The sequence below is a fragment of the Triturus cristatus genome, chromosome 7, assembly GCF_964204655.1.
Source record: "Triturus cristatus chromosome 7, aTriCri1.1, whole genome shotgun sequence".
Taxonomy (NCBI): Eukaryota; Metazoa; Chordata; class Amphibia; order Caudata; family Salamandridae; genus Triturus; species Triturus cristatus.
In genome coordinates this window covers 12,731,686-12,759,450 of record NC_140590.1, presented here as the reverse complement: position 1 = coordinate 12,759,450, position 27,765 = coordinate 12,731,686, and the positions used below count along the sequence as shown (strand labels likewise).

Genomic DNA, 27,765 nt, shown 5'->3' with positions numbered 1-27,765 from the left:
CTTTATTTTTACTTTCAAGACTTGTGCTTTTCCAAAACGATCTCCAAGGGCTTGGAACTGAGCTTGCCCCCTGAACTGAGCCCCAGGACCATTGGGCTCTACCTGATCTTCACTCGCCTGCCGCTGGACTGTGGTGTCCTTTCCCTCGCCGGAGCTGTGACCCTCGTGCCTCAGTCCCTCCCTGAGCCGTGACCAGGACTGCTTAGCCGCCCCCGCCTTGGGAAGAGCCTCGCTCGATCGGAGCCGCTCCCCCTACGCTGTGCTGGGCTGCCCCTGTCACCTCGCACGCCGGAGGCTCGCTGTGCACCTTCACCCTCCCGCCGGAATCAGCGTTGTGAGCATCTCCAAGCCTCGGACGGCCCGGACGTACTCTGCGTGCCCGGCTGCCCCGCTTTGTTCACCCGCCACCTGCAACACCCGCTCTTGTCGTGAGCCTGAAGATCAGACCCCCATCGTGAAGTGTGGGAGCCTCGGACGCCGCATCGCCCTTCTGTCGAAGAGCCGCTGGAATCCCGCACCCGCCTTTGCGTCAAGAAACAAGATACTGTACTTACGAACTTGACCGCAAGCTCGCATCGGATCCAGGGTCCGCAATGTTCTGATTTCCCTGTCATCTGCCGTGTGCTTCCCGGTCGCCGCTTCAGCACGGAGTGCGCTGAGGCCTGCAGTTACCTTGTGCCGCCTAAAGAACTTTCCGTAACAAAGAGAACTTGACCGTATTCCTAAGAATTGTGGCCCCATCAACGTTACTGGGCCTTGTATTTGAATCTGCTGCATCTACATAAAAGCTTATTTTTATATACTACCTGATTGGTGTCCGTTTGTGGTGCATGCAAGGGGTTTACTGTATGTGTAATTGCATTTGCTTAACCGTGTACGCCTGAGACTTAGCCTAGACTGCTCGCGCCACGCACCTAGAGGGTGAGCAGGGGTTATTCTGGGGAGTCATCCTTCGCCCTGACAAGAAGTAAAGGGTCCCTGCTTGTTGTGGGTTCACACCTGCGTCAACCAGAGCCCCCTCATTTCTAACATTGGTGGCAGCGGTGAGGATTTACGGATTTGCATTTGTGGTTTGCGTATAGTGAATCACTGATCACCACGTAGTGAGAGCAGACTAGTAACACAGCCACAAGGCTAGCATTTGTTTTTGTTTTGCCAAGAATCTCCGTTGTTAAAGCCATGCCTGGTTCACTTTCCGCCGGAAGGGCAGCTTCTATAATCTCTGGATTTGAGGACGTAGATTGGGAAGAAGACGCACTTCAGAATCGTACCAATGAAGAATTGAAAGGTTTTTGCTCCAAGTTCAGGATTGCCCAAACTGGATTAAAAAACAAGGCCCAACTCGTGAAGGCGCTGAGGGCCTGGTATGAGTCAAAGGCAACAGAGAATCAGGTGGAAATGGTTCCACCAGAAAGTGTCCATGAGTTTGGCAGAGGCCTGTCGCCAGAAGAGTTGGCAGACAGGGCAGCAACCCGGGCACACAAGGTGGAGATGGCAAAACTTCATGGGCAGATGGATATGGAACAACAAAGATTAGCCATGGAAGAAAAGAAACTACAATTAGAGCATGACATGAAGCTGAGGGAGCTGGAGCTGAAAGCAAAAAGTTTGGAGCTTAATCCCTCTGGTGGCAGCACACCGCCAGTACCGGCGGAACCAAGAGTTTATATTCCAAAGGATGTAGTGAAGGAGTTCTTCAAGAATGACGACATCGGGCAGTGGTTCAGAGCCTACGAGGTAGCCATGTCTTCCCACCGGGTCCCGGAGAAAGATTGGGGAGCGGGCTTGTGGGGACGGTTCCTGAGTGAAGGGCGGGACACACTGTTAGATTTACCTGCTGATGTTCATAATTCTTATGCCCATATGAAGGAAGCATTGATGGCTAGGTATGGGTTGACCCCTGAGTTATATAGACAGAGGTTCAGGGGTTGCACTAAGATTCCCAATATTACGTATGTGGAGTATGTGACTTTCTTTTGCAGAGCGCTGGATGGTTGGGTAAAGGGTAGTAAGGTAAATGATTATCAAGGGCTTCTTGATTTAATGGCATGGGAGCACTTGTCCAGTAATTGTTTTCCTGAGCTACGCCAGCACCTGATAGATAGTAGGCAGACTAACCCGAGGAAGCTTGCTGAGGAGGCGGACCGCTGGGTCAGTACCAGGGTCCACAAGGGTACCGTGGGAGATTCCGCCAAAGGTGGGCAGGGTCCCCAGCAGAAGAGTGGGGGGGACAGCGGTAAACAGAAGCAGTTCCAAAAAGGGCCCCAAAATAGTCCCCAAGGGAACCAAGGGAAGGGTTCTCAGCCTCCCCCACCCCAGAAACCGACCGGGGCCCCGACAGGTCCTCCTGTTCAGAAGGGGCCCGTAAGATGTTACAGGTGTAACAATTTGGGGCATTTTGCCTCTGATGTAAAGTGTCCGTTGTTTGGTAAGCCAGCACCCACTGGTGCTCCACCCCGCAGGTGACTAGTGTAGCCTTGGGGGAGGAGAGGGATGTCCAAGGTGGGTGGGGTCCCGCAGAGATGTCCCTGGTCTCGCTAGGAGACCGTGAAGTGGTCCCTCCAACCCAGCTGCCTGAGAACACTAAGAAGTACAGGCAGTGGGTGACCATAAATGGCCATAGGGTGGAAGCTCTTAGAGATACAGGAGCCAGTGTGACAGCTGTCAGGTGTCACCTGGTGTCTCAGGAGCAGGTGGTCCCCAATGCATTCTATCCTGTTGTTGCCGCTGACAACACAGAGAGGCACTGCAAGGTGGCTCAGGTTCCCTTCGAGTGGGGGGGGTGGTCTCTGGTACTCTTCAGGTAGCTGTGAGGCCCGCCATGCCTGTAGACTGTTTGTTAGGGAACGATTTGGAGAGCTCACCTTGGGCTAAGGTGGAGCGGAGTGCTCACCTGGAGATGTTGGGTATGCCGGATTGGGCGTGTGTCACCACACGGTCCATGGCAGGCAGTAGAGGTACTCAAGAGGTCCTGGAGCCTGAGAGGGAGGCCCAGGAACCGGCCTCAGAGAGAAGGCGCAAGGGGCGCGGGAAGCCGGCCCCTGAAGTTCCCACGGTCCAGGAGGAAGCAGACCTTGAGGGGGATGCCCTGGAGCCTACAGGGGAACAAATCGCTGAACTGGGAGACCTGCCGGAGCTGACCCATTGGCAGCAGGAAGGGGGTCCCACCAGGGAGGACTTTTGTAAGGCGCAGAAGGAGTGCCCTTCTCTCGTGGGTATGCGGCAGCAGGCTGCAGACCAGGCCGCAGGTGATCAGTCAGGATCACATTTCGTTTACTGGGAGAACGACCTCCTATATACAGAGCCTAAGATTGCTGAGCCTGGGTCAGCCCGTGCGCTGGTGGTACCCCAGGACTTCAGAGCCTTCCTACTGGGGCTGGCTCACGATGTGCCATTGGCAGGGGCATTTGGGGCAGGACAAGACCTTTGAAAGGCTTGTCACCCACTTTTATTGGCCTCAAATGCGCAGGAGTTCAGATACTCACTGCAGGACATGCCAGACTTGCCAGGCAAGTGGAAAGAGTGGAAGGAAGCAGAAGGCTCCACTCCAGCCATTCCCTGTGGTCGGTACTCCATTCCAGCGAGTGGGGATTGACATTGTAGGGCCACTGGACCCCAGGACAGCGATGGGCAATAGGTTCATCCTGGTCCTGGTGGACCATGCCACCCGGTACCCGGAAGCCATTCCTCTGAGGACAGTAACGGCCCCCGTGGTGGGACGTGCACTGATGGGAATTTTCTCCCGAGTGGGATTCCCTCTAGAGGTGGTGTCTGACCGAGGTACCAATTTCATGTCCAAGTACATGAAATCTCTTTGGCAAGAGTGTGGTGTAACCTACAAGTTCACCACCCCTTACCACCCCCAAGGAAACGGGTTGGTTGAGAGATTCAACCGAACCCTCAAAGGCATGATAATGGGCCTAGAAGGACCCATGAGGCGTAAGTGGGACGTCCTCTTACCATGCCTTCTCTTCGCTTACCGTGAGGTGCCACAGAAGTCTCTGGGGTTCAGTCCCTTTGAGCTTCTGTATGGTCACCCAGTCAGAGGACCTCTAAGTCTGGTCAAGGAAGGCTGGGAGCAATCTTCCACGAAACCTCCCCAGAATGTATATAGCTACATGCTGGCCTTCAGGAATCAGACTAGGCGTTTCAGGCAACTTGCTGAGGCCAATCTGGAAGCCAGCCAGGAGGAAATGAAGCGGTGGTACGACCAGAATGCCACTCTGGTAGAGCTTCAGTCCGGGCAGAAAGTATGGGTCTTGGCCCCCGTGGAGCCGTGTGCGCTCCAGGATAAGTGGACCGGTCCCTTTGAGGTGGTGGAGCGCAAGAGTCCTGTTACCTACGTGGTGGACCTGAAGTCTCCTAGGAACCCCTTACGGGTCCTACATGTCAACCGCCTCAAGCCCCACTTGGAGAGGTCCCAAGTGGGCATGCTCTTGGCAACAGATGCTGGGATGGAAGAGGAGACAGAACCTCTTCCTGACCTCCTGTCAGCCAAGGAGCAAGATGGGTCAGTGGATGGTGTCATCCTCTCTTCCACCCTGACCCCTGAGCAACAGAATGATTGTCGCCAGTTGCTGGAACAATTTTCTGATCTGTTTTCCCTGGTCCCTGGTGTCACTGATTGGTGCGTCCATGATGTGGACACTGGGGATAGTCCACCTGTGCGGCACAAGGCCTACAGGGTGACTGACAGGGTGAGGACATGCATCAAGGAGGAGGTCTCGAAGATGTTTGCACTCGGGGTAATTGAGTCTTCTAGCAGTCCTTGGGCCAGCCCCGTGGTCTTGGTCCCAAAGGCTGCAGCGCCGGGAGCCACACCCGAACTCCGGTTCTGTGTGGACTACAGAGGACTCAATTCAGTCACTAGGACTGACGCACACCCCATCCCCAGAGCTGATGAGCTCATCGATCGGCTAGGGGCTGCCAACTACCTCAGCACGTTTGATTTAACGTCTGGGTATTGGCAGATCGCCTTGACCGAGGGGGCCAAAGAGAGGTCAGCATTTTCCACCCCAGATGGGCACTACCAGTTCCGGGTTATGCCATTTGGGATGAAGAATGCCCCTGCCACCTTCCAGAGATTGGTCAACCAGGTGTTGGCTGGGCTGGATGCGTTCAGTGCAGCCTACCTGGATGACATCGCAGTGTTCAGCTCCACTTGGGAGGAACACTTGCGTCACCTCTGGGAAGTGTTGATGGCGCCGCGCAAGGCAGGCCTCACGATCAAGGCGAGTAAGTGCCAGATCGGGCAGGGTTCCGTGGTGTACTTGGGACACCAAGTTGGGAGTGGCCAGGTGGCACCCCTTCAGCCCAAGATAGAAACCATCCTGAATTGGGAGGCGCCCAAAACCCAGACGGAGGTGAGAGCCTTCCTAGGTCTCACCGGGTACTACAGGAGGTTTGTCAAGGGGTATGGCAACATGGTTGCCCCCTTGACAGCGCTGACTTCGAAGAAGCAGCCCAGGAAAGTGATTTGGACTGACACCTGTCAGAAAGCTTTTGAGGCCTTGAAAACTGCTATGTGCACGGCGCCCGTGCTCTTGGCTCCCAACTTCTCCAAAGAGTTTATCATTCAGACAGACGCTTCAGAGCATGGTGTGGGGGCTGTTCTTTCACAGATTAATGAGGAGGGCCTAGATCAACCCTTAGCCTTTCTTAGCAGGAGGTTACTTCCACGGGAACAAAGGTGGAGTGCTATTGAGCGTGAGGCATTTGCTGTGGTCTGGGCGCTGAAGAAGCTAAGACCCTACTTGTTTGGGTCTCACTTCCGGGTTCAGACGGACCACAGGCCCCTCAGATGGTTGATGCATATGAGGGGTGAGAATCCAAAGCTGTTGAGGTGGTCCATTTCCCTACAGGGTATGGATTTCACGGTGGAACATCGCCCTGGTACAGATCACGCCAATGCTGACGGTCTGTCCAGATTTTTCCGCCTTAGTGATGAGGAACTCCCTGGGGTAGGGTAGTTCTCCCCACTTTTCAGCTGGAGGGGACACGTGTTAGACCTGGCACCTTGGCGTGAGTCTCCCTTCCTCTTTTTGTCGCTGTGCCTCATGTGATTTTATGGTGTTGGCCGCTCAGCGCGCTGTGCCACTGCCAACCAGTGTCGCGGTGCGAGTGCTCCCTTGTAAATTGTATATGTTGGTTGGATTCCATGATTGGATTGTTTGGTTTACTATCAGACCCAAGTAAAGTGCGCCAGGAGCGCCAGGGCATGTAAATGCAAACACCGCTGGTGGGCTTGCAGCACTGATTGTGCCACCCACAGAAGCGGCCGGTAAAATATGTCTAAGGTCTGCCATCGCAGAACCTGCGTGCAGTCTGGTACTGACATGCTGACTGGCAAGTGCCCACACTGGCCGGTCCCTAAAACCTTCCCTTAGCTGCATGTTAGTCACCCCTCTGGTAGGCCCACGGGCAGGGTGCATTGTAAGCCTAAGGTAGGACAAGCCTGGATGCGTGGCATGTCCTAGTAGTGAATGACCGCCATCTTGTTGTTCACTACTGCAAGGCTACCCTGTTCTCATAGGCCAGTATGGGCGGCCTGGATTGTTACACCCTATGATCCTAACCGACCCAGGGAACATGGTAGGAGATCAAGTTTAGTATGCCTGAACTCGGAATAATAAAGTACATCTTTTCGCAAGGTTTATTTTAATATTCCGGGTTTGCAAATGCCACTTTTAGAAAGTTGGCCTTTGCTTGCCTAAACCTTTCAGCCGCCTCTGCGTGATGTGTATCTGATGTCTGGCTGGTGTGAGTGACAGGGCTGGGGGAACCCAGATGGGCAGGGCTAGGTGGCCTGGTGGTGAATAGGACAATCGACAGGTAGATGGGTGGGAGGAGTGCTCCTAGGCTCTGAATAGGACAGTGCTCTGCTACCTCAATGCCGGCTCCGCCCCCTGTGGAGCGTCTGAGGACTCTGCCCTGCACTCTGAAAGAAGAAGCCTGCATCGCGTAAACAAAGTGCTCAGAAACCGGACTGGACTAGGCAAGGGCCCCCCTGGCCTGGCAGAACAAAAGATTTGCTGTATAAATGTGGGAGCCCTGCTCCTAAGAAACTAGATCCGCTTTTGACCAAGAAGAATCTCTGCCTGAGGAGGAGGCACCGGGAAAGCTGTAGGAGGAAGACTGTCCCTATCCTGGGGGATTGGCCTACAGTGGTGACCTTGCTGCCAAAGGGGAGAAGAGAAGCTGTTGCTGAAGACTTTGCTTTATTTTTACTTTCAAGACTTGTGCTTTTCCAAAACGATCTCCAAGGGCTTGGAACTGAGCTTGCCCCCTGAACTGAGCCCCAGGACCATTGGGCTCTACCTGATCTTCACTCGCCTGCCGCTGGACTGTGGTGTCCTTTCCCTCGCCGGAGCTGTGACCCTCGTGCCTCAGTCCCTCCCTGAGCCGTGACCAGGACTGCTTAGCTGCCCCACCTTGGGAAGAGCCTCGCTCGATCGGAGCCGCTCCCCCTACGCTGTGCTGGGCTGCCCCTGTCACCTCGCTCGCCGGAGGCTCGCTGTGCACCTTCACCCTCCCGCCGGAATCAGCGTTGTGAGCATCTCCAAGCCTCGGAAGGCCCGGACGTACTCTGCGTGCCCGGCTGCCCCGCTTTGTTCACCCGCCACCTGCAACACCCGCTCTTGTCGTGAGCCTGAAGATCAGACCCCCATCGTGAAGTGTGGGAGCCTCGGACGCCGCCTCGCCCTTCTGTCGAAGAGCCGCTGGAATCCCGCACCCGCCTTTGCGTCAAGAAACAAGGTACTGTACTTACGAACTCGACCGCAAGCTCGCATCGGATCCAGGGTCCGCAACATTCTGATTTCCCTGTCATCTGCCGTGTGCTTCCCGGTCGCCGCTTCAGCACGGAGTGCGCTGAGGCCTGCAGTTACCTTGTGCCGCCTAAAGAACTTTCCGTAACAAAGAGAACTTGACCGTATTCCTAAGAATTGTGGCCCCATCAACGTTACTGGGCCTTGTATTTGAATCTGCTGCATCTACATAAAAGCTTATTTTTATATACTACCTGATTGGTGTCCGTTTGTGGTGCATGCAAGGGGTTTACTGTATGTGTAATTGCATTTGCTTAACCGTGTACGCCTGAGACTTAGCCTAGACTGCTCGCGCCACGCACCTAGAGGGTGAGCAGGGGTTATTCTGGGGAGTCATCCTTCGCCCTGACAAGAAGAAAAGGGTCCCTGCTTGTTGTGGGTTCACACCTGCGTCAACCAGAGCCCCCTCATTTCTAACAAACCTCAACAGGAAGCACTTACAGATATTAATAAAGCAGGTGCCCGAGTTGAAGCTCAAATTCAGTAACGCATTAATCAGCACAAAACATTTGTGAGTACGGTCAAGGCTAGGCAGGTGTGCTTTTCTCCCCATATCTACCGTCAGCAATTTGCTGTAATCCTTGATGGAGCTCTGTGCATCCATGAGTTTCTCGAGCGCAATCCCCATGTAGTTCCTGACACCAGGAGGGTCTGTCTCCTCATCTGCTGCTCTGATCGGACTCTGACCCTTTATAAACAAGAGGCATGTGAACAGCACGGAAGCCCCGCTCGTTTGGCCCCGGCCCCCACACCAGCGGTGTGCAATGTCTTCCCGCCCTTTCCCCACTATGATGGACAGTTCACTCGAGGGACCCCTGTGCCAGTCTACGTGGTGGCGAGGTTACAGAGACACACGGTCACTGTAGACAACTCTTCTGGCCCTTTACGCAGCTGTAGTGTAGGAAAAGCACTATACATTTACCCAACGAGGTAGCACTTACTGATTAGCCAGCAGAAAGTACTCCGGTTGAGTAGAGGTATTGCACAAAACGGTGGCATCTTCTTGGGTAAATAATAAATATGCACGGCAGTATTCATTCTGGCATGATGCTCCTGTCACAAAAATTAAACCTCAACAGGAAGCACTTACAGATATAAATAAAGCAGATACCAGAGTTAAAGCTCAAATTCAGTAACGCATTAAAATCAGCCCAAAATATCCGCGAGCACGCGAAATTTCGCGTGTTCGCGGAGATTTTTTGCCGTTTAGCGATATTTTGCGAAAGGCAATTTCGCAAATTTCACCCACCCTTAGTCAACACCCACGGGAGCACCGGAGTACTCGAGTTACCTCACCCAGGGAAGCCAGGTGCATAGGTGTCAAATGGTGTCGGGTCACGTCGTCGATATCAATGGGAGCTGGCGAAGAAATGCTGCTGCCCGCAAGATGCGAAGTGTCCGAAGAGATCCAAGCCTGGATCGAAGTCGTGAAGAACCTGAAAGCAGAGGGGACAGAGTGTAGGTCACTAGCCAGTGACCAGCGGCACGATAGGTGGATGCCCACCAATGTCGGGTTTTCAGGTGAAGAAGGTGAAGCTTGACTCTTTAGCCACGAGCACAAGGAGGCGCCGAGGATGACCAGGAGCTGGATTCGAGCTATCCCACGAAGGATGTCGAGTGCTGCAGTGCCCGGATTGGACACAACAAGCCTTGGCAATAGCAACCCACGCAGAAAGGAGAAAGATGCTTCGGTGCAGACCAGCAAGGTTTAAGGGACTCACCACGCAGTGAGGAGTCAGGGCACATCTGGAGCAACCAGGGAAGCCCAAGGAAAATCAAAGTTGCCTTCACAGGGACCCACCAGTCAACGGACCAGGGATTGCGAAGTAGCCTTGAGCGGGAATGCAAGAAGTGGGCTCACGGAACACTGCCAAGCAGGGGAGTCACTCCTTGACCCCAAGGGAGATTTCTTCAGTCCTCTAATCTTGAGTAGAGCATCGAAGTTCCAGGATTCAGTTGCAGAGTTTCGTCCAGGGATATCTAAAGTCCTGTTGCCAGGGGTTCCTTACTTATAACAAAGAAAGGGGTTGGGCTAACTCAGGGGACCCACCTATGGGAGGGTTTGGATAGAGGGGTGGCTGCAACCATTTCATTTGTCCAGTTTTGCGCCAGAGCAGGGGCTCGTAGCCCCTAAACCGGTTTGAGCTGGACTATGCACAGGGACACCAAATGTGCCCCCAGTGCAGAACTTCAAAGCACTTTGAGAGTGCTCCAACATCCCCAATACACTTCAGCCTGTCTGGGAGGTGGTTACACCTCCCTGTGATCGGAAACCCATTGTCCAGGCCTCCCATGCCAGAGTTTCGGTCAGCAGCAGGAGGCCAGACCCGTGTCTGTGGCTGCAGCATCCATTTTGTGATGCCAGGGCTCTTTTAAGTTGGTACCGGGTATACCGGTGCTGTCATGTTTCTCCCTCTAGAAGGGTGGGATCATACACCCACACCAGTTACTGGTTGCGTGGATATGATTCCAAGGTGTTTGACACCAAACACGACATGTTTCCATGCAGCCAGTCCAAAGTTAGCATTTACCGTTTGGTTATAATGCACTTAAGAGTATATGGTCAGGCTGCACTACTGACAACCTCGGTGAAGAGATTCCGAAGGCTGCAGAGGGGCTCAGCTCATTCCTGGGCACCCTCTCACATATAACCAAGCACCCTGCCTTCAGGATTGATAAGACCTGCCATAGGGGTGACTGATAAGTTTCTAGGTGCAGTGATAGGTGAGATATAGTGAACCTATATCTCTGTAAGGGGTGCATGCACCACCTTTCCCAGGCTGCAGTAGCAGACCTGTGGAGTCATTTTGGAGGGCTTTCCAGGGGTGGTATAATACATGCTTCAGCCCCCGGTAGGGCTCTGGGGTACCTATGCCCTTGGTACATAGTATACCATATACATGGGACTAATAAGGGCACCTCAGAATCCAATCTGTTATATATCTAGGGTACATGGAATCAATTTAGAGAGGAAGCAGCTAGGCTGGGTTCCTGAATAGCAGGGCCCCAGCCAGACTAAAGTCGAAAAACATTGTTACAGCAGCAAAAAGCGGGGGTAACCATGTGAAGCAAATCCCACTCTCCTACAATAGTGGGCACCTTGCACCAGTCCAAACAACCCCTTATTGATAATAGGTTAAAGACAACCTTTATTGAAAGCTATCCTAGTGGTAGCTATGGAGAGCAGCCTTCAGGCTAAGTCTTGAAGGGATGTAAAGCAGCTTTTTTTACCAGTCTATAATCTCTTGAATGGCTAAATGAAAGGCGGCCACACCAGGTATATATATCAAATATATGTATTTATTTCTAAACACACCCTACTAGTCTCTTTATTAGGCTAGAGGCAAAAGCACATAAGTTACACTTCAAATATTACAGTAAAGTAGCACAAACACATTATGCCCTAGGGGCGGACAAAACCATATACTAAGAAAGTGGTATAAGAACCACGACTTAACTAGACACAAGGCCTAGAGCCTGTAGAATCGCTGGGACCCCAAGGAACCACCCAAGGTAGTGACACAGGGGACCCACGGGGGCCGTGTGCAGTGTGAGAACACAGCCGCGAGCTCCTGTTAGCTTCTATGGGGAAAGTCGCGGTCAGATTTCTAAAGTTTAAGGACACTTAAATGGACTAGGACCAAACCCTCTTGGACTTTAGACAGTTCTAGGGTCAACACCCATGGGAGCACCGGAGTACTCGAGTTACCTCACCCAGGGAAGCAGAGTGCATAGGTGTCAAATGGTGTCGGGTCGCGTCGTCGTTTTCAATGGCCGCTGGTGAAGAAGTGCTGCTGCCGGGAAGGTGCAAAGTGTCCGAAGAGATCCAAGCCTGGATCAGAGATGTGAAGATCCTGAAAGCAGAGGCGACAGAGTCTGGGTCACTTGCCAGTGACCAGGGGTACGATAGACGGATACCCACCGATGTCGGGTGTTTCAGGTGAAAGAGGGGTAGCTTGACTCTTTCGCCACGAGGACTAGGGGTGTCGAGGACGACCAGGACCTGGATTCGAGCTGACCCATGTTGGATGTCAAGCGCTGCAGCATCAGTGCCCTGATTGGACACAACAAGCCTTGGCAACAGCAACCCACCAGAAAGGAGAAAGATGCTTCGGTGTGGACCAGCAAGATCCTGGGGACTCCCCAAGAGATGGAGAGTCAGGGCATGTCTGGAGCAACCAGGGAAGCCCAATACAAGTAAAGTTACCCTTCTCAGGGACCCACAAGTCGACGGAAGAGGGATCGCGAAGGGACATCGAGAGGAATAACAAAATGGCGGCCCACTGGTCACTCTGAGTGGGTAGGCCAGCAATCTTTAGTGGATTCACTGCTCGGGGTCTGGACTACAAGTAACCAAATGCACAGCCTCAAGGGACACCGAGAAGCTATTGCTCTAGCAAATGTGCACAGTGTCCAGGGGTTCCGGTTCCACGGTACCCACGAGGACTACTGGTCTCAGCTTTGCTGGGGACTCGAATCAGCCTCTGGGAAGTCTGGAAATCCACCTCTGGTGTTGCAAAGTCTTCGGCGTCTGGCAGGAGCTTCGGAGATGCAGACCGGACAGTTGCGTCTTTGGTGCCTGCCAAGCAGGGGAGTAACTCCTTTACCCCAAGTGAGATTCTTCAGTCATCTGGCGTTGAACAGATCATCGAAGGTCCAGGATTCAGTTTCAGAGTTTCGTCCAGGAATATCTAAAGTTCTGGTTACAGAGGTTCCTTCTTTATACCCAAGGAAGGGGTGGGACTAACTCAGGGGACCCACCTATGGAAGGGTTCGAAAGGAGGGGTGGCTACACCCATTTCCTTTGTCCAGTTTCACGCCAGAGCAGGGGCTGGTAGCCCCTGCAACTGGTTTGAGCAGGGGCTGGTAGCCCCTGCAACTGGTTTGAGCTGGACTATGCACATGGACACCAAATGTGCCCCCAGTGCAGGACTTCAAATCACTCCTGTAGTGCTCCCACCCAGCCCTAATCCACTAAGGCCTGTCTGGGAGGTGGTTACACCTCCCTGTGACAGGAAACCTATTGTCCAGGCCTCCCCTGCCGGAGTTTCGGTCAGCAGCAGGAGGCCAGACTGGTGTCTGTGGCTGCAGCATCCATTTTGTGATGCCAGGGCTCTTTTAAGCTGGTACCGGGTATACAGGTGCTGTCATGTCTCTCCCTCTAGAAGGCTGGGATCATAGTCACACACCAGTAACTGGTGTGGGGGTATGATTCCAAGGTGTTTCACACCTGACCAAACACGACATGTTTCCGTGCAGCCAGTCCAAAGTTATCATTTACCGTTTGGTTATAATGCACTTAAGAGTATATGGTCAGGCTGCATCACAGACAACCCCGGTGAAGAGATTCCGAAGGCTGCAGAGGGGCTCAGCTCATTCCTGGGCACCCTCTCACATATAACCAAGCACCCTGCCTTCAGGATTGATAAGACCTGCCATAGGGGTGACTGATAAGTTTCTAGGTGCAGTGATAGGTGAGATATAGTGAACCTATATCTCTGTAAGGGGTGCATGCACCACCTTTCCCAGGCTGCAGTAGCAGACCTGTGGAGTCATTTTGGAGGGCTTTCCAGGGGTGGTATAATACATGCTTCAGCCCCCGGTAGGGCTCTGGGGTACCTATGCCCTTGGTACATAGTATACCATATACATGGGACTAATAAGGGCACCTCAGAATCCAATCTGTTATATATCTAGGGTACATGGAATCAATTTAGAGAGGAAGCAGCTAGGCTGGGTTCCTGAATAGCAGGGCCCCAGCCAGACTAAAGTCGAAAAACATTGTTACAGCAGCAAAAAGCGGGGGTAACCATGTGAAGCAAATCCCACTCTCCTACAATAGTGGGCACCTTGCACCAGTCCAAACAACCCCTTATTGATAATAGGTTAAAGACAACCTTTATTGAAAGCTATCCTAGTGGTAGCTATGGAGAGCAGCCTTCAGGCTAAGTCTTGAAGGGATGTAAAGCAGCTTTTTTTACCAGTCTATAATCTCTTGAATGGCTAAATGAAAGGCGGCCACACCAGGTATATATATCAAATATATGTATTTATTTCTAAACACACCCTACTAGTCTCTTTATTAGGCTAGAGGCAAAAGCACATAAGTTACACTTCAAATATTACAGTAAAGTAGCACAAATACACATTATGCCCTAGGGGCGGACAAAACCATATACTAAGAAAGTGGTATAAGAACCACGACTTAACTAGACACAAGGCCTAGAGCCTGTAGAATCGCTGGGACCCCAAGGAACCACCCAAGGTAGTGACACAGGGGACCCACGGGGGCCGTGTGCAGTGTGAGAACACAGCCGCGAGCTCCTGTTAGCTTCTATGGGGAAAGTCGCGGTCAGATTTCTAAAGTTTAAGGACACTTAAATGGACTAGGACCAAACCCTCTTGGACTTTAGACAGTTCTAGGGTCAACACCCATGGGAGCACCGGAGTACTCGAGTTACCTCACCCAGGGAAGCAGAGTGCATAGGTGTCAAATGGTGTCGGGTCGCGTCGTCGTTTTCAATGGCCGCTGGTGAAGAAGTGCTGCTGCCGGGAAGGTGCAAAGTGTCCGAAGAGATCCAAGCCTGGATCAGAGATGTGAAGATCCTGAAAGCAGAGGCGACAGAGTCTGGGTCACTTGCCAGTGACCAGGGGTACGATAGACGGATACCCACCGATGTCGGGTGTTTCAGGTGAAAGAGGGGTAGCTTGACTCTTTCGCCACGAGGACTAGGGGTGTCGAGGACGACCAGGACCTGGATTCGAGCTGACCCATGTTGGATGTCAAGCGCTGCAGCATCAGTGCCCTGATTGGACACAACAAGCCTTGGCAACAGCAACCCACCAGAAAGGAGAAAGATGCTTCGGTGTGGACCAGCAAGATCCTGGGGACTCCCCAAGAGATGGAGAGTCAGGGCATGTCTGGAGCAACCAGGGAAGCCCAATACAAGTAAAGTTACCCTTCTCAGGGACCCACAAGTCGACGGAAGAGGGATCGCGAAGGGACATCGAGAGGAATAACAAAATGGCGGCCCACTGGTCACTCTGAGTGGGTAGGCCAGCAATCTTTAGTGGATTCACTGCTCGAGGTCTGGACTACAAGTAACCAAATGCACAGCCTCAAGGGACACCGAGAAGCTATTGCTCTAGCAAATGTGCACAGTGTCCAGGGGTTCCGGTTCCACGGTACCCACGAGGACTACTGGTCTCAGCTTTGCTGGGGACTCGAATCAGCCTCTGGGAAGTCTGGAAATCCACCTCTGGTGTTGCAAAGTCTTCGGCGTCTGGCAGGAGCTTCGGAGATGCAGACCGGACAGTTGCGTCTTTGGTGCCTGCCAAGCAGGGGAGTAACTCCTTTACCCCAAGTGAGATTCTTCAGTCATCTGGCGTTGAACAGATCATCGAAGGTCCAGGATTCAGTTTCAGAGTTTCGTCCAGGAATATCTAAAGTTCTGGTTACAGAGGTTCCTTCTTTATACCCAAGGAAGGGGTGGGACTAACTCAGGGGACCCACCTATGGAAGGGTTCGAAAGGAGGGGTGGCTACACCCATTTCCTTTGTCCAGTTTCACGCCAGAGCAGGGGCTGGTAGCCCCTGCAACTGGTTTGAGCAGGGGCTGGTAGCCCCTGCAACTGGTTTGAGCTGGACTATGCACATGGACACCAAATGTGCCCCCAGTGCAGGACTTCAAATCACTCCTGTAGTGCTCCCACCCAGCCCTAATCCACTAAGGCCTGTCTGGGAGGTGGTTACACCTCCCTGTGACAGGAAACCTATTGTCCAGGCCTCCCCTGCCGGAGTTTCGGTCAGCAGCAGGAGGCCAGACTGGTGTCTGTGGCTGCAGCATCCATTTTGTGATGCCAGGGCTCTTTTAAGCTGGTACCGGGTATACAGGTGCTGTCATGTCTCTCCCTCTAGAAGGCTGGGATCATAGTCCCACACCAGTAACTGGTGTGGGGGTATGATTCCAAGGTGTTTCACACCTGACCAAACACGACATGTTTCCGTGCAGCCAGTCCAAAGTTATCATTTACCGTTTGGTTATAATGCACTTAAGAGTATATGGTCAGGCTGCATCACAGACAACCCCGGTGAAGAGATTCCGAAGGCTGCAGAGGGGTTCTGCTCATGCATGGGCACCCTCTCACTCAGTCAAAACCAAGCACCCTGCCTTCAGCATTGATAAGGCCCGGCATCGGGGTGACTGATAGGTTTATATGTGCAGTGGTAGGTGAGAGATAGTGAACCTATGTCTCAGTAAGGGGTGCAAGCACCACCTTACCCAGGCTGCAGTAGAAGACCTGTGGTGTCATTTTGGAGGACTTCCCAGGGGTGGCATAATACATGCTTCAGCCCTTGGTAGGCCTCTGGGGTACCTATGCCCTGGGTACATAGTATACCATATACTAGGGACTTATAAGGGCACCTCAGAATCCAATCTGTTGTGTAACTAAGGTACTAGGAATCAATTTAGAGAGGAAGCAGATAGGCTGGGGTCCTGAATAGCAGGGCCCCAGCCAGACTAATGTCGAAAAACAGTGAAACACCAGCAAAACGTGGGGGGTACCCATAAGAAGCAGATCCTACTCTCCTACAATCATGGTCAGCTGAAGCCTTTCTCTTAGTTCCTCTGGACCTCATAGCAGCCTTTTCAATTGTGGTCAACAGAGACCTTCCTCCTAGTGCCTCTGGACCTCATAGCAGCCCTTGCGATCGTGGTCAGCAGACATGTTTCCCCAATTGCCCCTGGACCTCACAGCATCCCTTGAGATTGTGGTTGGCAGAGGCCTTCCTCCCAGTGCCACTGGACCTTATAGCAGTCCTTAAGAGAGGCCATCCTTCTAAGGCTTCTGGACCTCATAGCAGTCCGTGAGATCTGGGTCAGCAGAGGCCTTCCTCCCAGTGCCACTGGACCTTATAACAGTCCTTAAGAGAGGCCATCCTTCTAAGGCTTCTGGACCTCATAGCAGTCCGTGAGATCTGGGTCAGCAAAGGCCTTCCTCCCAGTGCCACTGGACCTTATAGCAGTCCTTCAGAGAAGCCATCCTTCTAAGGCTTCTGGACCTCATAGCAGTCCGTGAGATCTGGGTCAGCAGAGACCTTCCTCCTAGTGCTTCTTAACTTCACATCACTCCTTGAGATCGTGGTTTTCAGAAACCTTCGTCCTCGTGCCTCTGAACCTCATAGCAGCCTTTGAGATCTGGGTCAGCAGAGGCCTTCCTCCCAGTGCCACTGGACCTCATAGCAGTCCGTGAGATCTGGGTCAGCAGAGGCCTTCCTCCCAGTGCCACTGGACCTTATAACAGTCCTTAAGAGAGGCCATCCTTCTAAGGCTTCTGGACCTCATAGCAGTCCGTGAGATCTGGGTCAGCAAAGGCCTTCCTCCCAGTGCCACTGGACCTTATAGCAGTCCTTCAGAGAAGCCATCCTTCTAAGGCTTCTGGACCTCATAGCAGTCCGTGAGATCTGGGTCAGCAGAGACCTTCCTCCTAGTGCTTCTTAACTTCACATCACTCCTTGAGATCGTGGTTTTCAGAAACCTTCGTCCTCGTGCCTCTGAACCTCATAGCAGCCTTTGAGATCGCGGTCAGCTGAGGCCTTCCTCTCAGTTCCTCTGGACCTCGCAGCAGCCCTGGAGACCACGGTCAGCAGAGAGCTTCCTCATGGTGCTTCTTAACCTCGTAGCAGCCCTTGAGATCACGGTCAGCACAGACCTTCCTCTTAGTTCCTCTGAACCTCATAGCAGCCCTTGGAACTGTGGTCTGCAGAGGTCTTTCTCCTATTGCCCCTGGACTTCATAGCATCCCTTGAGATTGCGGTTGGAAGAGGCCTTCCTCCTAATGTCTCTGGACTAACCATGGGCGTAGTTCACGAAGTAGCGCTACGAGTAGCTGCGCAAAGTGCACTTCGCGAGCAACGCATTGCACTTCGCGAGCTGCATAGTACCCTGTTCGCACTGTGCAAGATGCCGTTTTCAATGATTGCACAGTGCGGACAAGCATCCGGCACTGTGCAATCATTGAAAACAGCATATTGCACAGTGCGAGTTGTAGTTTTCTGCCGCTCAAGTAGATTTTTACTCGAGCGGCAGCTTTCTCAACGCGTACTGGTAGTTTCTCATCACGAGCGGTCGCGAGCATATGCGACCACTCGCAATGAGAAACCTGACCTCCCCACGTTGAGAATCTCGCCGGGAGGATCATTTTCCACACTCGCGATCGCCAACTTGATGTTGCTGATCGCGAACGAGGAAAAAGTCTCGCTGGGATGTCATTTTGCTTGCTCGCGGTCGCCAGCTTGATGTTGAGGACCGCGAGCAAGCTAAAAACAAGCATTGGCATAGCCAATAGGTCTCGCCTTTGGGACCTTATAAGTGTTTAGCTATGCAACAGTTGCATAACTAAATACTTATAAGGTCCCAAAAGCGAGACCTATTGGCAATGCCAAGCGGCCGTGCGGGCGCGAAAGTGAAAGTGATCGCAATCGCGATCAAACATCAAAGCGGCCGCGGAAGTGAAAGTAATCTCAGTAAAGAGCGGCGCGCGCGCCTGCGCACATGCACTGTAGCTCTAGGCTGGCCTGGTAGCACTTTTTGGAGCCCTCTCAATAAGTCTCGCCAGACCAGAGCATGCGCTGGGTCAGGCGAGACCTAATGACCGCTGCACTATGCTACGCGTGTTTGCACTGTGCTACGTGCAATTCGCATAGTGCGAAGTAGCGCAAACTTCGCAAACTACGCGAGCGTAGCGTAGTGCTTTGCCCAGGCTTACTCTGGACCTTATAGAAGTCCTTGAGATCGCGGTCAGGAAAGGCCACCCTCTTACTTCCTCTGGACCTCACAGCAGTCCTGGAGACCTCGGTCATCAGAGAGCTTCCTCCTGGTGCTTCTGGACCTCATAGCAGCCCATGAGATCACGGTCAGAAGAGGACTTCCTCCCACTGTCTGTCTCTGGACCTTATTGCAGTCCTTGAGATGGCAGTCAGGAGAGGCCATCCTCCTAGTTCCTCTGGAACTCACAGCAGTCCTTGAGGTAATGGTCTGCAGAAACCTTTCTCTTAGTTCCTTTGGATCTCATAGCAGCCCTTGTGATCATGGTCAGCAGAGAGCTTACTCCTGGTGCTTCTGGACCTCATAGCAGCCCTTGAGATCGCAGTTGGCAAAGGCCTTCCTCCCAGTTCATCTGGACCTCATAGCAGCCCTTGAGATCGCAGTGGGCAGAGGCCTTCCTCCCAGTTCCTCTGGACCTCAGCATCCCTTGCCATCGTGGTCAGCAGAGAGCTTCCTCCTGGTGCTTCTGGACCTCATAGCAGCCCTTGAGATAGCGGTTGGTAGAGGCCTTCCCCTTAGTTCCTCTGGACCTCACCGCAGCCCTGGAGACCACGGTAGGGAGAGAGCTTCCGCCTGGTGCCTCTTAACCTCATAGCAGCCCTTGAGATCATGGTCAGCAAAGACCTTCCTCCTGGTGCCTCTGGACCTCATAGCAGCCCATGCGATCGGGGTCAGCAGAAGTCTTTCTCCTATTGCCCCTGGACCTCATAGCAGCCCTTGAGATTGCAGTTGGCAGAGGCCTTCCTCCCAGTGCCACTGGACCTCATAGCAGTCCGTGAGATCTGGGTCAGCAGAGACCTTCCTCCTAGTGCTTCTTAACTTCACAGCACTCCTTGAGATCGTGGTTTTCAGAAACCTTCGTCCTCGTGCCTCTGGACCTCATAGCAGCCCTTGAGATCGCGGTCAGCTGAGGCCTTCCTCTCAGTTCCTCTGGACCTCGCAGCAGCCCTGGATGCCACGGTCAGCAGAGAGCTTCCCCATGGTGCTTCTTAACCTCGTAGCAGCCCTTGAGATCACGGTCAGCACAGACCTTCCTCTTAGTTCCTCTGAACCTCATAGCAGCCCTTGAGATTGCAGTCAGCAGAGACCTTACTCCTGGTGCCTCTGGCCCTCATAGCAGCCCTTGAGATCACCAGCAGCAGAAACATTCCCCATAGTTCCGATGTGGATGTTCAGCGCGGCCCTAAGATGGTTTAGATCCTTCTTGAGTGACAGGTCTCGCAGAGGCAGCGCTAGGAAGCCTTCACCCCTCCCTCTTCCGGTCCCTACAGAGTCTGACAAGGGCCCATTCTGGCCCCACACTCTTCAACCTGAGCATGGAGCCCTTAGTAAAGAACTGGATGCACCGGTCCGAATGTCCGCTGTACACTGACGAATCTCAGCTCTATCTGAATATGTGCTTGAAAGGCGACATGCATGTAAACATCCGAAGAACATACAGAAAGGCAGGGAGCAAAGAACCGTCCTCTCTAGAAATCGAGAGACAAGGAACAAGGAACTTTCTCGCAGCACTGAGAACAGTGACGTGTTCATCGCCATCAAGGAAGGAGGGAAAGAGCATTCCATGCCCAGAGGGGCATTCTTCAGACTTGAGCTCACCCTCACCTGGCAGCAGGCGAAACAATGCAGATGAGAGGCGTAAAGTCAGCCTTTCTGCTGCCCGCTCCATCCTACCACCATCAGGCGTAGTTACCCAGCAGCGTGAGGTGTGCAGGCCACCCGCAGTCATTCTGCTGCCTGGCACACACTGCCACCTGGCACACAGTGCCACCGTCCGCCATAGTTACCCAGCAGCCTGTGGTGTGCAGGCCACCTGCAGTCATTCTGCTGCCTGGCACACACTGCCACCTGGCACACAGTGCCACCATCGGGCATAGTTACCCAGCGGCCCATGGTATGCGCGCCACCTGCAGTCATTCTGCTGCCTGGCACACACTGCCACCTGGCACACAGTGCCACCATGGGGCATAGTTACCCAGCAGCGTGTGGTGTGCACGCCACCTGCAGTCATTCTGCTGCCTGGCACAGACTGACAACTGGCACACAGTGCCACCATCGGGCATAGTTACCCAGCGGCCCATGGTATGCGTGCCACCTGCAGTCATTCTGCTGCCTGGCACACACTGCCACCTGGCACACAGTGTCACCATCGGGCATAGCTACCCAGTGGCCCATGTTATGCGCGCCACCTGCAGTCATTCTGCTGCCTGGCACACACTGCCACCTGGCACACATTGCCACCATCGGGCATAGTTACCCAGCGGCCCATGGTATGCGCGCCACCTGCAGTCATTCTGCTGCCTGGCACACACTGCCACCTGGCACACAGTGCCACCATCGGCCATAGTTACCCAGCAGCCTGTGGTGTGCACGCCACCAGCAGTCATTCTGCTGCCTGGCACACACTGCCACCTGTCACACAGTGCCACCATCCGCCATAGTTACCCAGCAGCCTGTGGTGTGCACGCCACCAGCAGTCATTCTGCTGCCTGGCACACACTGCCACCTGTCACACAGTGCCACCGTCCGCCATAGTTACCCAGCAGCCTGTGGTGTGCACGCCACCAGCAGTCATTCTGCTGCCTGGCACACAGGGCCACCAACGGGCATAGTTACCCAGCCGCCCATGGCGTGCGCGTCACCTGAGGTCATTCTGCTGCCTGGCACACACTGCCACCTAGCACACAGTGCCACCAAAGGGCATAGTTACCCAGCGGCCCATGGTATGCGCGCCACCTGCAGTCATTCTGCTGCCTGGCACACACTGCCACCTGGCACACAGTGTCACCATCGGGCATAGCTACCCAGTGGCCCATGGTATGCGCGCCACCTGCAGTCATTCTGCTGCCTGGCACACACTGCCACCTGGCACACATTGCCACCATCGGGCATAGTTACCCAGCGGCCCATGGTATGCGCGCCACCTGCAGTCATTCTGCTGCCTGGCACACACTGCCACCTGGCACACAGTGCCACCATCGGCCATAGTTACCCAGCAGCCTGTGGTGTGCACGCCACCAGCAGTCATTCTGCTGCCTGGCACACACTGCCACCTGTCACACAGTGCCACCGTCCGCCATAGTTACCCAGCAGCCTGTGGTGTGCACGCCACCAGCAGTCATTCTGCTGCCTGGCACACACTGCCACCTGTCACACAGTGCCACCGTCCGCCATAGTTACCCAGCAGCCTGTGGTGTGCACGCCACCAGCAGTCATTCTGCTGCCTGGCACACAGGGCCACCAACGGGCATAGTTACCCAGCCGCCCATGGCGTGCGCGTCACCTGAGGTCATTCTGCTGCCTGGCACTCACTGCCACCTAGCACACAGTGCCACCAAAGGGCATAGTTACCCAGCGGCCCATGGCGTGCGCGCCACCTGCAGTCATTCTTTCCTCTTCAACAAAAAACATTTTACAAACCAGGACACTTGAGTCTGTTTTCTATTTTAAAGCAAAATTACAAGCCCCAGAATGCCATGTGCCGATAGTAAAAAAGCCCAGAGTGAGTGAAGGTGCCAGCCATGACCCTGGGCAGAGGCGTGCTGGAATCCCAGGGACCTCTGTGGCCCGTCAGGAAGGTGGCAGCGCCTTGTGTGTATCACGATAAAGACGCGGCAGTGAAGGAAGATTTCTTAGTTCAGTACTTGTGGAACACTTGTGCACACAAACACACTGTTCTGTGTATGTGCAATGACCCGTGCCTTTCTCCTTGACTGTTATCAGTCATTTACCAATCAATCATTAAACTATCTTCCTGTTTCCACTACATCCGGGTACTTTCCACGTCTTTCCCTTGCTCCCATTAGATTGCTGCTAGAGGGTAGTTTAAGCCACATTTGTCTCTGTCTCGTCTACTTCAACCCTTTGAATCCTCCATTGCCCCAGTTTGTAGGTCGAAGCCTGCGACAGCCCAGCTCTCTGGTTTGCTAAAGACATCTTGATGACATTCAGAAAGCTGACCTAGGAATGCATTCCGCCCTTGTGCCTTGTAACTCACATTTTCTGGCTTTCTATTTGCTTTAGGCTGTCCAGCTTCAGTTCATCCCTCCCGTTGCCCAAAACGTGTTTACTGTATTCTTCCGCATACTCACTTTTATTCAAAGACAGAGGTTAAATGTCAAGCTCTCACTCTTTGGAGGGAGCTTGATGTGTACTTTTTTTTCTCTGACTTCAAAGTGAAAGGAATTATGTCACAATGTGCTGCTACTGAGGGTGTGCTGAGGAAGGCTGTGAAGTGTGATGGAAACAAATATTTGAATATGATCAGAACAAATCAATAGGCAAATGCACATTATAATTTGTGCGCTGTATACTTTCATCAATAAAGCTGTGTTTGTGCAAATGTTATAGGCATTTAAATTGAAAATACGTTGTCTGCAATGGCAGTGCCCTACCACACCTTGAAAACTCTACTTTACCTACACCACTCTACTCTGCACCACTCCACACTATGCCACTCCACTCCATGACACTCCACACTGCCTCACTCCACTCTGATCTGCACCACTCCACACAATGCCACTCCACTCCATGACACTCCACACTGCCTCACTCCACTCTACTCTGCACCACTCCACACTATGCCACTCCACTCCATGACACTCCACACTGCCTCACTCCACTCTACTCTGCACCACTCCACACTATGCCACTCCACTCCATGACACTCCACACTGCCTCACTCCACTCTACTCTGCACCACTCCACACTATGCCACTCCACTCCATGACACTCCACACTGCCTCACTCCACTCTACTCTGCACCACTCCACACTATGCCACTCCACTCCATGACACTCCACACTGCCTCACTCCACTCTGATCTGCACCACTCCACACTATGCCACTCCATTCCATGACACTCCACACTGCCTCACTCCACTCTACTCTGCACCACTCCACACTACGCCACTCCACTCCACTCCATGACACTCCACACTGCACCACTCTACTCTGCACCACTCCACACTATGCCACTCCACTCCATGACACTCCACACTGCCTCACTCCACTCTGATCTGCACCACTCCACACTATGCCACTCCACTCCATGACACTCCACACTGCACCACTCCACTCTACTCTGCACCACTCCACACTATGCCACTCCACTCCATGACACTCCACACTGCCTCACTCCACTCTGATCTGCACCACTCCACACTATGCCACTCCACTCCATGACACTCCACACTGCCTCACTCCACTCTACTCTGCACCACTCCACACTATGCCACTCCACTCCATGACACTCCACACTGCCTCACTCCACTCTACTCTGCACCACTCCACACTATGCCACTCCACTCCATGACACTCCACACTACCTCACTCCACTCTGATCTGCACCACTCCACACTATGCCACTCCACTCCATGACACTCCACACTGCCTCACTCCACTCTACTCTGCACCACTCCACACTATGCCACTCCACTCCATGACACTCCACACTACCTCACTCCACTCTGATCTGCACCACTCCACACTATGCCACTCCACTCCATGACACTCCACACTGCCTCACTCCACTCTACTCTGCACCACTCCACACTATGCCACTCCACTCCATGACACTCCACACTGCCTCACTCCACTCTACTCTGCACCACTCCACACTATGCCATTCCACTCCATGACACTCCACACTGCACCACTCCACTCTACTCTGCACCACTCCACACTATGCCACTCCACTCCATGACACTCCACACTGCCTCACTCCACTCTGATCTGCACCACTTCACACTACACCACTCCACTTCACTCCACACTGCATCACTCCACTCTACTCTGCACCACTCCACACTATGCCACTCCATGACACTCCACACTGCCTCACTCCACTCTACTCTGCACCACTCCATACTATGCCACTCCACTCCATGACACTCCACACTGCCTCACTCCACTCTACTCTGCACCACTCCACACTATGCCACTCCACTCCATGACACTCCACACTGCATCACTCCACTCTACTCTGCACCACTCCACACTATGCCACTCCACTCCATGACACTCCACACTGCCTCACTCCACTCTACTCTGCACCACTCCACACTATGCCACTCCACTCCACTCCACACTGCATCACTCCACTCTACTCTGCACCACTCCACACTATGCCACTCCACTCCATGACACTCCACACTGCCTCACTCCACTCTGATCTGCACCACTCCACACTATGCCACTCCACTCCATGACACTCCACACTGCCTCACTCCACTCTACTCTGCACCACTCCACACTATGCCACTCCACTCCATGACTCTCCACACTGCACCACTCCACTCTGATCTGCACCACTCCACACTATGCACTCCACTCCATGACACTCCACACTGCCTCACTCCACTCTGATCTGCACCACTTCACACACCGCCACTCCACTCCATGACACTCCACACTGCATCACTCCACTCTACTCTGCACCACTCCACACTATGCCACTCCATGACACTCCACACGGCATCACTCCACTCTACTCTGCACCACTCCACACTATGCCACTCCATGACTCTGCACTGCATCACTCCACCCTGATCTGTACCACTCCACACTACGCCACTCCACTTCATGACACTCCACACTGCATCACTCCACTCTACTTTGCACCACTCCACACTATGCCACTCCACTCCATGACACTCCACACTGCATCACTCCACTCTGATCTGCACCTCTCCACACTATGCCACTCCACTCCATGACACTCCACACTGCACCACTCCACTCTACTCTGCACCACTCCACACTATGCCACTCCACTCCATGACACTCCACACTGCACCACTCCACTCTGATCTGCACCACTCCACACTATGCCACTCCATGACACTCTACACTACCTCACTCCACTCTGATCTGCACCACTTCACACACCGCCACTCCACTCCATGACACTCCACACTGCATCACTCCACTCTACTCTGCACCACTCCACACTATGCCACTCCATGACACTCCACACGGCATCACTCCACTCTACTCTGCACCACTCCACACTATGCCACTCCATGACTCTGCACTGCATCACTCCACCCTGATCTGTACCACTCCACACTACGCCACTCCACTTCATGACACTCCACACTGCATCACTCCACTCTACTTTGCACCACTCCACACTATGCCACTCCACTCCATGACACTCCACACTGCATCACTCCACTCTGATCTGCACCTCTCCACACTATGCCACTCCACTCCATGACACTCCACACTGCACCACTCCACTCTACTCTGCACCACTCCACACTATGCCACTCCACTCCATGACACTCCACACTGCACCACTCCACTCTACTCTGCACCACTCCACACTATGCCACTCGACTCCATGGCACTCCCCACTGCATCACTCCACTCTACTCTGCACCACTCCACACTATGCCACTCCACTCCATGACACTCCACACTGCATCACTCCACTCTACTCTGCACCACTCGACACTATGCCACTCCATGACACTCCACACTGCATCACTCCACTCTACTCTGCACCACTCCACACTATGCCACTCCACTCCATGACACTCCACACTGCACCACTCCACTCTACTCTGCACCACTCCACACTATGCCACTCCACTCCATGACACTCCACACTGCACCACTCCACTCTACTCTGCACCACTCCACACTATGCCACTCGACTCCATGGCACTCCCCACTGCATCACTCCACTCTACTCTGCACCACTCCACACTAAGCCACTCCACTCCATGACACTCCACACTGCATCACTCCACTCTACTCTGCACCACTCGACACTATGCCACTCCATGACACTCCGCAGTGGATCACTCCACTCTGATCTGCACCACTCCACACTACGCCACTCCACTCCACACTGCATCACTCCACTCTGATCTGCACCACTTCACACTATGCCACTCCACTCCATGACACTCCACACTGCATCACTCCACTCTACTCTGCACCACTCCACACTGTGCCACTCCACTCCATGACACTCCACACTGCATAACTCCACTCTACTCTGCACCACTCCACACTATGCCACTCCACTCCATGACACTCCACACTGCATCACTCCACTCTACTCTGCACCACTCGACACTATGCCACTCCATGACACTCCACACTGCATCACTCCACTCTACTCTGCACCACTCCACACTATGCCACTCCACTCCATGACACTCCACACTGCACCACTCCACTCTACTCTGCACCACTCCACACTATGCCACTCCACTCCATGACACTCCACACTGCACCACTCCACTCTACTCTGCACCACTCCACACTATGCCACTCGACTCCATGGCACTCCCCACTGCATCACTCCACTCTACTCTGCACCACTCCACACTATGCCACTCGACTCCATGGCACTCCCCACTGCATCACTCCACTCTGCTCTGCACCACTCCACACTATGCCACTCCACTCCATGACACTCCACACTGCATCACTCCACTCTACTCTGCACCACTCGACACTATGCCACTCCATGACACTCCACACTGCATCACTCCACTCTACTCTGCACCACTCCACACTATGCCACTCCACTCCATGACACTCCACACTGCACCACTCCACTCTACTCTGCACCACTCCACACTATGCCACTCCACTCCATGACACTCCACACTTCACCACTCCACTCTACTCTGCACCACTCCACTCTATGCCACTCGACTCCATGGCACTCCCCACTGCATCACTCCACTCTACTCTGCACCACTCCACACTAAGCCACTCCACTCCATGACACTCCACACTGCATCACTCCACTCTACTCTGCACCACTCGACACTATGCCACTCCATGACACTCCGCAGTGGATCACTCCACTCTGATCTGCACCACTCCACACTACGCCACTCCACTCCATGACACTCCACACTGCATCACTCCACTCTGATCTGCACCACTTCACACTATGCCACTCCACTCCATGACACTCCACACTGCATCACTCCACTCTACTCTGCACCACTCCACACTGTGCCACTCCACTCCATGACACTCCACACTGCATAACTCCACTCTACTCTGCACCACTCCACGCTATGCCACTCCACTCCATGACACTCCACACTGCATCACTCCACTCTGATCAGCACCACTCCA

At 53.5% G+C, this 27,765-nt stretch overlaps 1 protein-coding gene across 4 annotated transcripts in view; it reads left to right on the top strand.

The window, feature by feature from the left end:
* LOC146808685 (E3 ubiquitin-protein ligase CBL-like) overlaps positions 1-27,765 on the top strand; it is a 417,764-nt gene that overhangs the window by 42,969 nt on the left and 347,030 nt on the right. The gene's annotated exons all lie outside the window — the stretch shown is intronic.